This window comes from Harpia harpyja, chromosome 3 (genome assembly GCF_026419915.1).
Source record: "Harpia harpyja isolate bHarHar1 chromosome 3, bHarHar1 primary haplotype, whole genome shotgun sequence".
Classification (NCBI taxonomy): Eukaryota; Metazoa; Chordata; class Aves; order Accipitriformes; family Accipitridae; genus Harpia; species Harpia harpyja.
The window spans coordinates 38,019,276-38,033,819 of NC_068942.1; the positions used below are offsets into that span (position 1 = coordinate 38,019,276).

The 14,544-nt window shown below is 39.5% G+C and overlaps 1 long non-coding RNA gene across 1 annotated transcript; it reads right to left on the minus strand.

Annotated features, from left to right (window-relative positions):
• Window positions 1-1,428: 1,428 nt before the first annotated feature.
• LOC128140220 (uncharacterized) lies at window positions 1,429-13,454 on the minus strand. The gene is made up of 3 exons (XR_008234649.1): window positions 13,391-13,454; window positions 12,644-12,745; window positions 1,429-1,755 (listed from the first exon to the last, which is right to left on the minus strand). It is a non-coding gene; the product is annotated as an uncharacterized LOC128140220 (long non-coding RNA).
• Window positions 13,455-14,544: the final 1,090 nt, after the last annotated feature.

The following is a 14,544-nucleotide window of genomic DNA, read 5'->3' on the forward strand; positions in this document are numbered from 1 at the left end:
TAATGGTATCTTTGGCTGCATTAGATAAAGTATTGCCAGCAGGTCAAGGGAGGTGATCCTTCCCTTCTACTTAGCACTGGTGCAGCCACACCTGGAGTACTGTGTCCAGTTCTGGGCTCTGCAGTACAAGAGAGACGTGAACACACTGGATAGAGTCCAACAAAGGGCCACGAAGATGATTAAGGAACTGGAGCATCTCTCCTATGAGGACAAGCTGAGACATCTGGGACTGTTTAGCTTAGAGAAGACAAGGCTCCCAGCAGGGGGTCATCAGTCTATATAAATACCCCAAGGGAGGGTGCAAAGGAGACGAAGCCAGGCTCTTTTCAGTGGTGCCCAGTGACAGGATAGGAGGCAGTGGGCACAAACTGAAACACAGGAGGTTATGTCTGAACATATGGAAACACTTCTTTACTGTGAGGGTGACTGAGCACTGGCATAGGTTACCAAGAGAGGTTGTGGAGTGACCATCCTTGGAGATATTCAAAAGTCTTCTGGACATGTTCCTGAGCAACTGGCTCTAGGTGGCCCTGTTTGAGCAGCAAGGTTGGATCAGATGAGCTCCAGAGGTTCCTTCCAACCTCAACCATTCTGTGATTCTGCGTAATATAAAAACGTAAGTCCTATCATTACTACTATTGCTATCAGAAGTGCTTGGCAGCCATATGGCCATAAGGTGATGCACATAGCACAAGAAGATAGCAAACTGTGAAAAGCCATCATTTGACTTTTCAGGGACATCAAGTAAGAATATGCAACAGAGGCTTAATTTTTCCATCATCTGCATATTAGTTCCTGTGTTTGAGAGGAACATGGTGCAATGTAGAGATGTTTCAAGTACTGGTGACTTGTAATGGTCTCTCTGATGGTCATCCACTTGCTAGGTATAGTTGGGACTTGGCAGACAAACAAGAACCCAACTCTTACACAAGAAGAAACCCCAGCTGCTCTAACTTAAGTTAGGAACAGCCCTGCTTTCCAGCCAGTCACAAAGCTGGGACATATTGAGCTTTAGTATTCTGTGCTGCATTCACCTTAAAGAGAATTTCTGTTGGCACAAAAGGCATAATGCAGTTCTCTCTGATACCACTGAAAATCCTTCTCTCGAACTCAGCTAGCAATGATCAGGTACTGAATTTCTGAAAGTGACATCTGGAAGACAGTAACAATAGTCAGATTTGGTGACCTCTTGGTTGTACCGTTACACATTTTGTTTAAACTACTCAGTTTTATCTGTCTAAACAAATAAGAAAACAGACTACATAGAATAATGTATTTCATCCCTGGCGTTATTTATCTGGAATTCCCAGACAAGTCATTAGAAGAAATGTTTGGTTGTTTCATGACAACATTCAAAAGCTAAATGTCACCTGAACTATTAAAATTTCTTTGTTGATCACTTAAGCAGTTTTACAATGTGATGGAAAATAGTGAATAATCCCAAACATTGCTTTTACTCGTAAAATTCCTGTAATGAGTCAATAAACATTCATCTGAAAAGGAGTAGGGGACACACTAAAACTTCAGCTAGACAGTTCTTAAAACAGAAACTGCAGTAGCAAAGATTAGGTTAACACTGGGGGTGCAACTCACAATAACGCTCAAAGAAAAATACACTTCCCTGGTTTTTGTCCCAGGCATCCAGTGTTTGTTTCAACCAAATACTGAACACTACATCTGCTATTTACCTTATTCAGCTCTCACCTCAAGCAACCTCTGTGATATATCTCCTGGGTCTCCATTTGCTTCTTGGACCTGACAATGTAAAAATATAGCAATGTTATTCTGTGAAAGGTCTTTCATACAAAATGTATCTCAAAGCAGCTCTCAGACTTAATTAAACATTACATTACAATACAAAAGAAAGATGTTATGCTGCCAATTTAATCTGAAAAGCAGTAAGAAAAACTGTATGAGGGAATTGCATGTTTACTGTGTCTCGCTACCTATATTAAAAGTGCTCATTTTACCAATAAAAGCGCACAATATTTCCTGATAACCCTAGTCCTGCTAAATGCATCTGAAAACTAGCTAGAACAATGCACTGAACTGTCTTTTCATATACTTGAAACACACCTGCACTACCAAATGAAAAAACAGAAGTAATGGGGATCTGGTGTGGCTTTTTACACATCTACTAGCTAGACTCCTCTGTTAAAAAAAAAGCTATTTTGATTAAAAATAAAGATCGTGGTCTGAGTCCTGTCAGCTGCCAGAGCTGTGCTGTACAGTGATAAGGCAGAGTCAGAATAGCAAAGCAGCACACTTTATGGATCCTAGTTCCAGAGCAAACCAGTGTCAGTTCTCTACCCAACACAGCCTAGAGAGGCAATAAATTGATCTTTGTTTATGTTCTCAAATGCAGGTAGAAAAGCCATGGTGTGCATTGGTACTTTGGCCATTCTCTTTTTACTAAGAACCTGTGGCCATATTCCATGGTACCTGAAAATTACTCCCCAGCTATCTTAACCCTAATACCAGCCATAACTCTATTAATGACTTACTTATCAGCATTTATTCATTATTAAAAGATTAACACCTACTTAATGATGTCAATTATCTTATATACTTTCTTTCATGTTTCCTCTAATACCTGTGAGGAGCCTTTTTTAAATGTCTTCCCTGAAAATCTTTTCTTTTTTGTTATGCCACAGAAATCTTCCCTTGAATTTAGCTACTAATTCTTATGTAGTCTACTACATCCTTTTCATCTCCCGAACTTCAGTAATATGATGACAAACATAAAAAAGAAAATGAGAAACTGCAGATTCTGTAGGAAGCAGATGATTCAAACCTCTCTAATATTTTTAATATAATAAAAAACTAGCAACTGGTTAAAAAAAACATCAGTGAAACTTATAAACCAAATATAACACAATTTCATATCAGAGGGTTAAATAACATTATTGCTACAAGTACATTGCAACAACAAAACAGAATGTAGTTTGTTTAATCATATTGTTCTGTGCTGTGAGGTACAATTTTGCTAATTCCTTCCTGGAAAAAGTGACAGGACTGTCCAGCATTTCATTTTGCAAGCTCCCTGTTAATATCCATTTTAAGAGTGTTTGGTCCTGGATTGAATTGAAGGCTAAAGATACTTCAGGGGAGACTGCATGTCTTGCCAAGCTGATGACAGTCACTGGCATTTTGACTTAGAGAAACTCATTCTCAATTGCTGTGCATCTTTTATGGTTAGTGTTCCTGCACAAACAAGATGCAACATGAGAAAATAAAAATGGTTAGGTTTTAACTCTCTGTGAGGAGTGCAAATGACCATACAGAGAAGGCTCAGACACATTATATCAGAAAGCAGCATTATGCCCTGTGTTGTAGAAGATACTACATGAGTGCCAGTAACTAATATTTTGAAGGCAATACTCTTCTGTGTAAAACACATTCGCAGAGCTGTAATACAGAGAAAGAGTTTGGGCTGCTACCTTTTCAAATGCTATAAGCTCCCACTATTGGTTTCAGGATTGCACAGTCTGACAGATTTTCCTGTGTCATTAATGGGCACAAAGCCTCTAGGATAATTATTTGTTTGATGCAGGCTCTTTCTCTTTCTTTAATAAAAATATTAAAAAACAAATACTGGCTGCAGATCCACTTCATGTGAAAAAAGACAGTCCTTGCCTTCACCCAGAAGCAGAAACAAGCAGATGGCGACCTCAGTATTAATGGCTCATAGCAGGCAAAATTCCCATCGGCACAAAGGGGTCTGTGACACTGTAAAGAGCACATGGCATTTCATAAAGCCAGTGCTGAGCACCACACCAGTGTCCTTTCCACTGTGCTTAGGGGAAATTCATCAGCCTAGGACAGTGGTCTAGATGTAACATCCTTCTGTTTCCCAGTTCATGATCCCATTTCTCTCTTTCTTGCTTCAGTGTGTGAATGGGGGCATGTCTCCTTTTCTGCACACAAATAACACTCAACAAATACTAAGCAGTGAGAACATTCTAAGGCTGTGGCTGAACAGATCTACTTTACACCAGTATTTGATCCAAAAGCAAACTGAGAACTGTGGATTCGACACTACAGTCTAATACTATGTTCAAACTGAGAAACATAGCAAACAATGAGAATTGAATGCTACACAAACAATGCATATAACCATAAGCAATGCATTTTTGGAAATGTAGCATCACTTCTCACAAATTAACTTCATCGACTGTACTTGCTGTTAATAAAAGCTGCCACCTCTCAACAGAATAAATATTTTTAATATTGAATTAATAGTGACAGGACCTCCTTACCTACCTACTGACAGGTCAAGGAAAGGAACAATAATGCTGTCCCCTCACTTCTTCATTCTTAAGCTTTGAATTACATTTACTTAATATTCAAATATTATGAGCATCTTCTCCTGCCTCCTCTAAATGTCATAATATCACTGTTACTAATATAACATACAAATGGTTATGCGTTTCTGAATTTAACTTATGGTGCTGGTGTTGCACAAGTATTGTGACTAAACTCAGTGAGAGACCGTAAAGGAAGGAAAGGGAATTTTATTTCAGTCAAAACTAATTTCACTCACTCACTGTCCTTCTCTTATGGATTTAACTCATTTGTTCTTTTACGATCATTCTTTCATATCCATATATTCACAAGCACTAAGTGGTCTGGCCATGATGGACAAGGACAGTAGTTGTCAAGTCCTCATAATGTCTTCTAGGTCCTTCTTACATTGGAGATTATGGTCTAATGTTTGGATGTGCCTTTTATACCCTTGGCTTAAGGCTTTTCAACCTTAAGAGTGACAATGACTGTGAAAGACTGTCTCTTCATATTGTCCTACCTGTCTGAATCAACAGGCAACACTAATGATTTACTCGCTGTCTTTTGTCTCCTTATCTGGGTGATCTATAGCTCTAATTCTTTATCTTCCTGCCATATTTTCTTTAGATGAGAAAAGCCCAGCAAGAATATACTTAAAGATGAGGCAGAGCCTTTTTTGAAAGGTCCTATGAAGGGAGCTTTGCAGAGAACAACAAACACTAACTGACTAATTACACATTGCTACAGCTCAGGAGTAGCACATGACTCAAAAGAAGTTAGGACTGGAAGGATCCTCTTCTTGCACTTTCTGATTTGTTAGTAATTAGAAATGGCAGTCTTTATGTTGATGCAGTCCCCAAGCACTAGGGCCAGATGCGCTGAACACTTGTAGTTCTGAAACCACCTGCCAGCGAAAGAATAGAAGTATCATTTGCTGAACGTGGCAAGGGCACCTGCTGATAAGATGCACTTCTGCATAACAAGTGACTATACCACATTCCCGAAAGCCCTAAATAATATCATGATCTAAAAAAATACTATTAATTTTTCATGCAGATTGTCTCACTTGTGTGTGATTGTGCAAGTCTGTGAATGCTATGAGCGGGTGCGAGAAAACCCAGAGCTGAGCAGCAAGAACTGGAATGAGCTGGGAAAAAAAATCCATCTTGGTCCTAAGTGACAATATAAATACTTCTCTAGTCGCACATATGGCTGAGAAATCTACCCTCAAGACGCTGGACTCCACTTCCTCTCAAAATCCATGCACCCTAGCAGATTTTGCAAAGCACAGGAAGAACCCTGCTGCCCACAATGGGTCAAAGTCAACTATCTTGCTCTTCCTTCATGCACCATAAAGAAAAGAACTGCATATTTCAAACAAGCTGAGCCATCAAATGCTTTACAGACTTAAGCACATAAGCAGAAGAGTAGCTAAGAAAAATACAGAAGCCAGAAAAGGAAAAAATAGGCATTTTCTGTAACAGTCATTGAAAACATGCTGTCAGTGTAGGAGGAAGCACTAAGATAGCAGAAGCTGCAGAGCAAAGGTTTCACTTTCAGGAAGTCATTGTTAGTTCCACCATCACAGAAAGCCACACCAAAGATCAGCTGAGGGTGTCCTCTACAGACAGGAACTATAAAAATAATAAATGCCCAGAAATGATTGATTTGTAGGAAACTAGTACTGGTTAGAGATTTGATCTGCAACTGCATAGTCCTTTTTCTATAGAAAGATAATGTAAGAAGAGAAAAGACTTTTAAACTGAAGAAGGGACAGGTTATATAAAAAAACCATAAGTAACCCAGCTTTTAAAGTGTAAAAAATTCAAAGTGACCACATCAGACAGAATGAAAATGAAACAGTTTCATAAACAACTCTCCCCTCTGCTCATTGTGTCCTTGGAGACAGATCCTTGCTTGTAGGCATAGCTGTGGATAGCTCAGTGGCTTTCTGAACTGCATCGAACTTCGCCAGTCTCCTTTGAGCCCAAGGAAGTCCATTTGGTTATCTCTGGGTCCTGCTGACTGCTCCTGAGCGGTCTCTGTCCCTGTGGGCTGCAGCCTCGCAGGCTGCACTGTGACTCTCCTCCTCCCAGACCTGGAACCTTCTCCCCCAGACAGGTCCCTTAGCTCCCCAAAGCCACCCCCACCCCCAGCTGTCCTTTCCAAGGGCTCTCCTTTTCCAGCTACTTCTTGAAAGGACACAGTATGCAACTGAGAACACGCACACAAAACAAATACCATCTGTCACATTTGGGAATTTTAATTTGTGTATACATTGACCCAAGACAAGCTCTGTAGGCAAGAACTGAAGTACGTACAGTCTCTCTGGCTGAGCTGAGAGGAACAGTAATAAATTTGCTTCCTCTAAGCCACTTTCTTCAGATCTCCTAGTAAATACAAGAAGAAAACAGTTCCTGCAGACCTTATATTCTACAATAGGGTGAATTATTTTTGGAGCAAGCAAGCCACACAGGCTTTGATGGAAGCACCTGGGGACAGATCTCCCCATCCATCCACTCTTACTAGGTGAAGTTACACAATTTCACTAAAAATGTCAGTGTATTCCGCATCGATCACATGATGGAGAACATGCTGTGTTGATCATGGAACAGGCACACATCTAATGGTGCACTGAAAGTGTCCCTATGTCATGGCTTGACAACCAGTCTTCTCACATAGCCAAATCTGCACCCATCACCTGACCTGCAGTTGTAGGATGGCTGTCATGTCACCCATCAGTTGTGCGATGGGGATGGGAGGAGTAGAGAGAGCAAGGTTACTGAGGAACAAGGTGACAAGCAATACACTGCCAGCACAAGTTATTCTGCCTATAGTCCATTAACTCTTGTCTTCTGAAGGGCCCCTGAGAAGGAGATGGGAGGGGGCAAGCCAGATTAATTGTTCTGGTATGACAGATTTGGTCTGCATAATGGAAGCTTCTCACCCTGCCCTATGGTGAGAATGAATGTGCTATAATTCAGTCTGAATTCCCTATACCATATTCAATCACAACTGTTCCCCAGCAAGTGATGAATTCAATAGAGGTAGTAAAGTGAGGAAAAAGCCCTGTTGCACCAAATCACAGATAATACTGAAAAGAAAGTAACAAAATCCTCCAGATTCAGGAGTCAGACTCTTATAGCCCTGGGAGGAAACCTGTTATGAATTTCCTGTGCCTAAGGAATGAAAGATGCCAACTTTTCTGGAGAGTTGGGATAAGGAAGCCAGTTCTTTTTTGGAAGCTGTAGCTGGGGGTACACCTAAACAGTTCTTAAATTAGAAGAATAAACCTTTAGCACCCTCTACTCCAGCCTGTGGGCAATGATAACCTACTTGAGTTTAAATGCTTTCAAATTCAGGTTGGCCAAAACAGGTGATCATTGTAGGTCCCTTCCAACTGACATATTCTAGTCTAGTCTAGTCTAAAAGTCTGTACCTAAGGTTGCATGAGTTTGAATCTGTCTCCACATAGAATCTCCCCCTTTTGTAGGGAGCCATACCCTGATTTCACACTGCAGAACTGAATTACAAAGGGATGGCAACTTTTATTATCTGTCTGATTTCTGGCCACTGAGATGTCTTTAGCAAAAAATCTGGGTATTTTCACCTCAGTCAAACCTTTTTTCAACAACTGTGGGCATCGGGATCTTCTTCCACTCTTAAAAAAAAAGGTAGAAGCAGTAAATTAAAAGATGGATGAAAAGAATCATGCAGGAAAACTCCACAGAGAGGATCACACAAAAATGGAACCCCAGTAAGAAAAGCAAGGCCATTCAAAATGTTGGTGAAGTAATGGTTCTAGCAAATGATCTGCAAGTCTGGAGTATGAGGAAATTGCTGACAGTGTTGACGTCGTGCTTTAAAATAAAGATATGGACATATGCCAATAATGTAGACACAAAAAGGAACTGCAGCTTGAATTGAGACAGGATCTTAGTCTTTGTTTCTTCCTAGAGTCTATTGAGACAGCTGTCTATGGCAGCATTTCGTTCCAAGTATAGGTTTTTTGCAATATGATGACTAGTGTAGTAGGACACAGGTTATAACTCTTCTCAGATCATTCTGTATAGAATATTCGACATGCCATCACATCTGTAAGTCAGAGGAAATGAGGACCAGACGTCTAACCAGTGGATTTAGAGGTAAATTTCTCATATTTGTCATTCTCAGTACTTTAAACTGCGAAAAGATACTCTGAGGAGTCTCATTAATTATGCAGCAGAGAGGTTTCATCAGCTACCTCCCCCCAGATATTTCTATTTAAAAGTGTGTTCACCCCTATCACCTGATAATCACTAGATGAATTAGACTGAGACCTGGATAGCTATTGCCATTACTGTTACAGTAACAACCCTATAAACACTCAGAAGTAGTAGACAGACACTAGCTGCTAGTTTGTCAAAACATTTCCAAGACCAGCTACCAGAGATAAAGCTTCTGCCTCAGACAAAGCATGGTAAAACCATGACAGCCAGATGATGACACTGAGACAGCCTGCACCTTGCAGCAGGACTGAAAACAGCTGACTTTCATAGTCTGCTAGGCAGCACCAGGGGTAACTTTCTTTACTATGGATTGCGACCAGTTAGCATTAGTCAATCACTAGGAGAGATGTAGAAGAACCCTTCCATCAACAACAGAACTAAGACTTGAGTAAATGCAAGAAAGGAACACAGTGCTTCTCTGGGAGGGAAATTAACATTTGCATAGCATTTTATCAGACACACCTCTGAAAAGTTGAGAAATAAACATCACTGAAACCTGCAAGACTTGTAGTCTTTTTTTCTTTCTTTGAAATGGAATATATTATGGTACAACCAACCACAGCAGAGGAAGTGTTTTACTAGCGTACCTCTTCAAACCAGCATAGCTTTATTAATTAAGAGCTCAGAAAACCAGAGAGATATATCAGTTTTGATCACAATATGCTATGTGTCAATTTTGTAATTAATTGCAATTTTCTATAATAAACTTTCTGACTCTAGCTAAGTGGCTATGAATATGGAGCCACAATACAGTAAAGCAAGTGCCTCCTCTTTGCGATACACATAATTGCCATGTCAGGTGACAAATGCTATATTGATATTACAGCCAGAAGTGGTACAAGTGTCCCTGGAGCTGAGACTTCTTTTCTCTTGTTACCCTTTATATTGTACCAGAAGTCAAGGCAAGTCTATGACTCTCTACTTCTGACAATGAAAAATTACAGACTCATTCAGCAATTTCTTAAAACTCCAGCAAATTGTCAGTACAGAAATCAGGCAGGTGGCTTGGCTATCCAGTTCTCATTAATCTGCCCTCTGGCATTTGTCAGTGCTCTGAGAGAATTTTGTATTATGCTTTAATAAAGCCTTTCAAGACGTATTGAATGCGTAAGTAATTTTTCACTGAAGGACGTTTGTGTGGCAGTCCCTAGATGTGGGCTAATTATTTTTTCCTTGAATATTTTTTTAAAGGATATCTGGCTTCAACAATGCAAGAGTAATATTTTGTCATCACTCAGACTCATGTTATTAGATTTGTTTGGTCTTTAGAGGACAGTAAACAACACATACAATCCCATTTAGAAATTTAAATGAAACAACTCCTCTAAGTTATGTGTATGTTCATTCATCTACAAATTCCAAAGTATTAATGAATAAGAAACAGAGTTGAATTAGATAAAAAAAGAAGTTAGCTCCCTCAGTTGAAACTCCAAAGAATATATTCAGAGTAATGTTATTTTTTATTTCCACAGATGCTTCTTTATTAAACAGTTACATCAGTTTCTCAAAACAGCAAAATACCACTGAGAGGGAAGAGATGGGAAGAGGACTATGTCTGCAGTATCTCCATGTGGGTGCGTATGCTATTTTTAGCCCAGCTTTGGACCTTCCTAAGTCTAACACAACATCTATTTTTGCCCTCTTTCCATATCATTAACTGGGTCCTGTTAGAAGAACCCTAATGGTATTGTTTAGAAGTGTTCCACTCCCATGATTTTCCTTATTAGAACCACTGCCCTCTGCAGAATTATTGGTGTTATTCTAAGCAGCTTGCAATGCCTTCAATTACAGAATCCATAGTTGCCCCAGCTAAAAAAAATCCTGATTCTCATCACTTTAAAGATTAATAAAGCCTCAGTATTAATTCTCACTGTCTGCTCATTTCCAACATAAATTATATTTGATGTGGAAAAAGGAGAAGTGTGAAGTCACAAAAACTGTGCCAGTTCAAATGTCTACAGCACACACAAATGAAGTGCCAGTTAAATAGCTCTGATAAATTCCAGTGTTTCAGAATGGTCATCTATTTTGTTTCTGCCAGTGCACAGGCAGTTTGCCTGGCTTATGTAGCAGAGAAAAAGCAGGTCATATTTTACAGTGTAAGAACCATCTGAAGAAAGGAATAACCATTTAGCACATCTGCCAAGAAGAAACACCAGAAGGAAACATTTCCATGATCTATTCCATATACTCCTCTGCAATTATATTTTCTTTAACAGGTGCACTGCAGGACAAAAGTATTCTGTCAATTCACTGCTCAAGAGCAGTCCATCCCAATGAGGAGGAAGCCAGTCAAAAAATTTCATGAGGCCTGCATAGATGAACAAGGAGCTCCTGGCAAAACTCAGGCAAAAAGGAAGTACACAGCAGGTGGAAACAGGGATGGGCAACTAGGGAAGAACATAGAGATGCTGTCCTGAGCATGCAGAGGCACAGTTAGGAAAGCCAAAGACCACCTGACGTTGAACCTAGTGAAGTCTTTTACAAGTGCATAACTAGCAAAAGGAAGACTAGGGAATATGTGGAGCCACTGCTGAATGGGGCAGGGGCCCTGGTGACATGGGGTATGGAAAATACTGAGGTACAGAATGCCTTCTTTGCCTTGGTCTTTACCAGTAAGACCAGCTTTCAGAAATCCAAGGACCCAGAAACCAGGGGGAAATCTGGAGCAAGGAATATTTACCCTTGGTGGAAGAGGATCGGGTTAGACAATACTTAAGCAAACTGGTCATACGTTTATACTGGTAAGTTGATGGGCTCTCATGGGATGCACCTAAAAGTGTGAGGGATCTGGCTGATGTCATTCTGAGGCCACTCTCAATTATCTCAAACAATCACGGTGACTGGGAGAGCTGCCCAAGGACTGGAGGAAAGCAAATGTCACTCCTATCTTCAAGAAGGGCAAGAAGGAGGAAACAGGGAACTACAGGCTGGTCAGCTCACCTTCATCCCAGGGAAGGCGATAGAACAACCAATCCTGGAAACCATGTCCAGGCACATGAAGGACAAGAAAGTAATCAGGAGTGGTCAGCATGGATTCACCAAGGGGAAGTCATGCCTGACCAACCTGATGAGTTTCTATGATGAAATAAACAACTGGCTTGGTAGACAAGGGGAGAGCAGTGGATATTGTCTACCTAGACTTCAGTAAGGCTTTTGACACCAACTCCCATTAGATCCTCATAGAGAAACTAAAGAAGTATGGGTTGGATGAGCACATAGGCAGGTGGACTGAAAACTGCCTGAATGGCCAGGCGCAGAGTGTTGTCATCAGTGTTACCAAGTCTAGTTGGAGGCCAGTAACTAGTGGTCAATACTGGAGTCCAAAACTGTTTAACGTCTTCATTAATGACCTGGATGATGGGGCAGAGTGTACCCTCAGCAAGTTCACTGGTGATACAAAACTAGGAGGAGTGGCTGATAAGCCAGAAGATTGTGCTGCTATTCAGAGGGACATCAACACGCTGCAGAAATGGGCTGACAGGAATCTGACAGAGTTCAGCAGAGGGAAGTGCCAAGTCCTGCACCTGGGGAGGAACAACCCCAGGCACCAGTACATGCTGGGGGCCACCCAGCTGGAAAAGAGTTTGCAGAAAAGGACCTGGGGGTCCTGGTGGACACCAAGCTGAACGTGAACCAGCAATGTGCTCTTGAAACAAAGACTGACAGTATCATGGGCTGCATTAAATCTGCTTTTCCATACTCTCCCACATTTTAAGATATATCTGTTTACCGCAGCCTTAGTTATTGCCTTATTCCTTAACAAAACTTTCACCAGGTAGAACAGTCCACTATTTACATTTTTAAGAAGAGAGGTAATAGAAATAATCCGAAAACAGATCATTCAGAGGAAAAGAAAGGTAACCAGATATTACCTAATCATTTCTTTGCTTCATATCAAGGTCCTTTCTATGTTACCACCTGGTGCAATCTCTAATTTTTTAAGCTACATGACTCAGAAAACATTTACATTATGAACACTGGAAGGGGAAAGATTCAGTAACAAAAACAGAATACCAGTGACTTTCAAGACAATTAACTTGAAAAGGTCAGAAATATTTTGGCACTACCACGCTATTGTGGGTACTTACCAGAGCCTTCATTTAAAATCCAGGCTGTTGGAATCAACATTGTACTTTCTGACTTTTCTTCAACTCACTCACTGGAAATTTCTAGTGTACTTCAGAAAAAACCTGAACAGTTTTGTAACAAGAACAGAGAAGATGCATCAGGTATAGGTAGGCAATGATGTTTATAGTATCGCTGTTCTTTCTACACTTCATTAAATTTTCACGTTCATAGTGTCTCACATGGAAGAGGATCAATTCAGATATGGACAAAACAAACTGGCTCCTGTTTTACAGCTACTACAGGTGCTTTACCTCTTCTAAAGACTGAAAACAAAGCTGTTGCAGTCTAAATAACATAGATGAAAGTGACATTTGCTCAGAGGACAGCTATTTCTTATGTTATGGATACAAAAATCGGGGATTAAAAGACCAAAGGTTAATATCATAATGCTCAATCTCAAAAATGGCACATTAACAGGTACCCAAGAAAAACTAAAATCAGAAGATTAAAAAAGCTTTTTTCTCATATCAATCTGATGCATGAAGCATTCCCCTTCTCAAGCTTAGGGTTAGAAAAGGGTCTGTCCACACAGGTGAAAAACACTACTGGGACTGTCCTATATACACAGACTGACAAAAGAACTGTATTTAATCAGCATTTTAGCTCCCATGCAGGCATAAGGGGCCTAATCTTATGTATTATCTTTGATTAAAAGATTCTTAGCAAAGAAAAGTAAACTATATCTATTTTTACTTAGAGGTATTTACCTTGAAATGTTTATCTTCATTTCTCATTAGAAGCAACCTTGCAAGCATCTTTGACACTTTAACTGGGACATGCAACAGAAAAATCCCTATTATTATCTCAAACAAAACAGTTGAAAGGACATCCAGAAAAAGAACTTAAGTGAAAACCTGGCTTCATTCAACGTATTACTGTTGATATTAATGAAGCCAGGATTTCACCCATTGATACAACAGAAAATATAATATCTGTATATGACAGAGCCCAGGATTATCTTGTTTGTTATACAAAAGAATACAAAAGGGAATAACATGAAATCTTGTGGACAGAATATGAGATTTTCAGGTATAAATTAAAAATCCTGCAGAATTTAATGAGTCTATTTTCATTTAACATTTGTAGTTCTCTCTGATATCCTCAAGTGGAAGATATAAAGAAACACAGAGCATAATACTGTTTACATAGTGTATATATTTGTTGATTACATATGTATTGTGCATGATATTGTTATGATATATGCTAATTAATAAATTGGATTAAATTTTAATCCAGTGAGGATGACCAAGGGGCAGAATTTTAAGTAGATCCTATTAAGAATGTTCTTTCTTCAAAATCTGTGGATTATATTAGAATTGCTGGGAGTTTTTCTATTTATCATTTACTCCTTTCAGAAGAAGTGAGCCTGGGCATTCTTACCATATCACTAGTACCCTGCTGTGACAATTACACTGACTTGATGGGTTTGAACAGTAGAAAAAGAAATTATCCTAAACTGGGTTTAATTTGAAATACACAAGTCATTGCAGTATCAGCAGTAGTTTATAAAATTAACGTCAGGGAGACTACCTAACAGTTGTTTATTTTTAAACAATCTCACGTATTCAATTATTATGCCCTTGAAGGCCAGTGCTCATGCCAAGCATTTTTGCATAGAAATACATATACATAGATCTGTACCTCTGATTTCATTCAGAAAGTAAATATAGTATGTTTAAAATTAGCACTTTTTTTTGTTTGGGTTTGGGTTTTTTTTAACAGACACAGAAAACATAATTATGTGACAGTGCTATCTAGAATCATGTACAGGCAGAACCTATGGAACTTTTATAGCACGTGTTGAGCTACTGAGCTACTACAGTCCATGTTTTTATTCCTCTCAAACTTCAAACCATAGCTC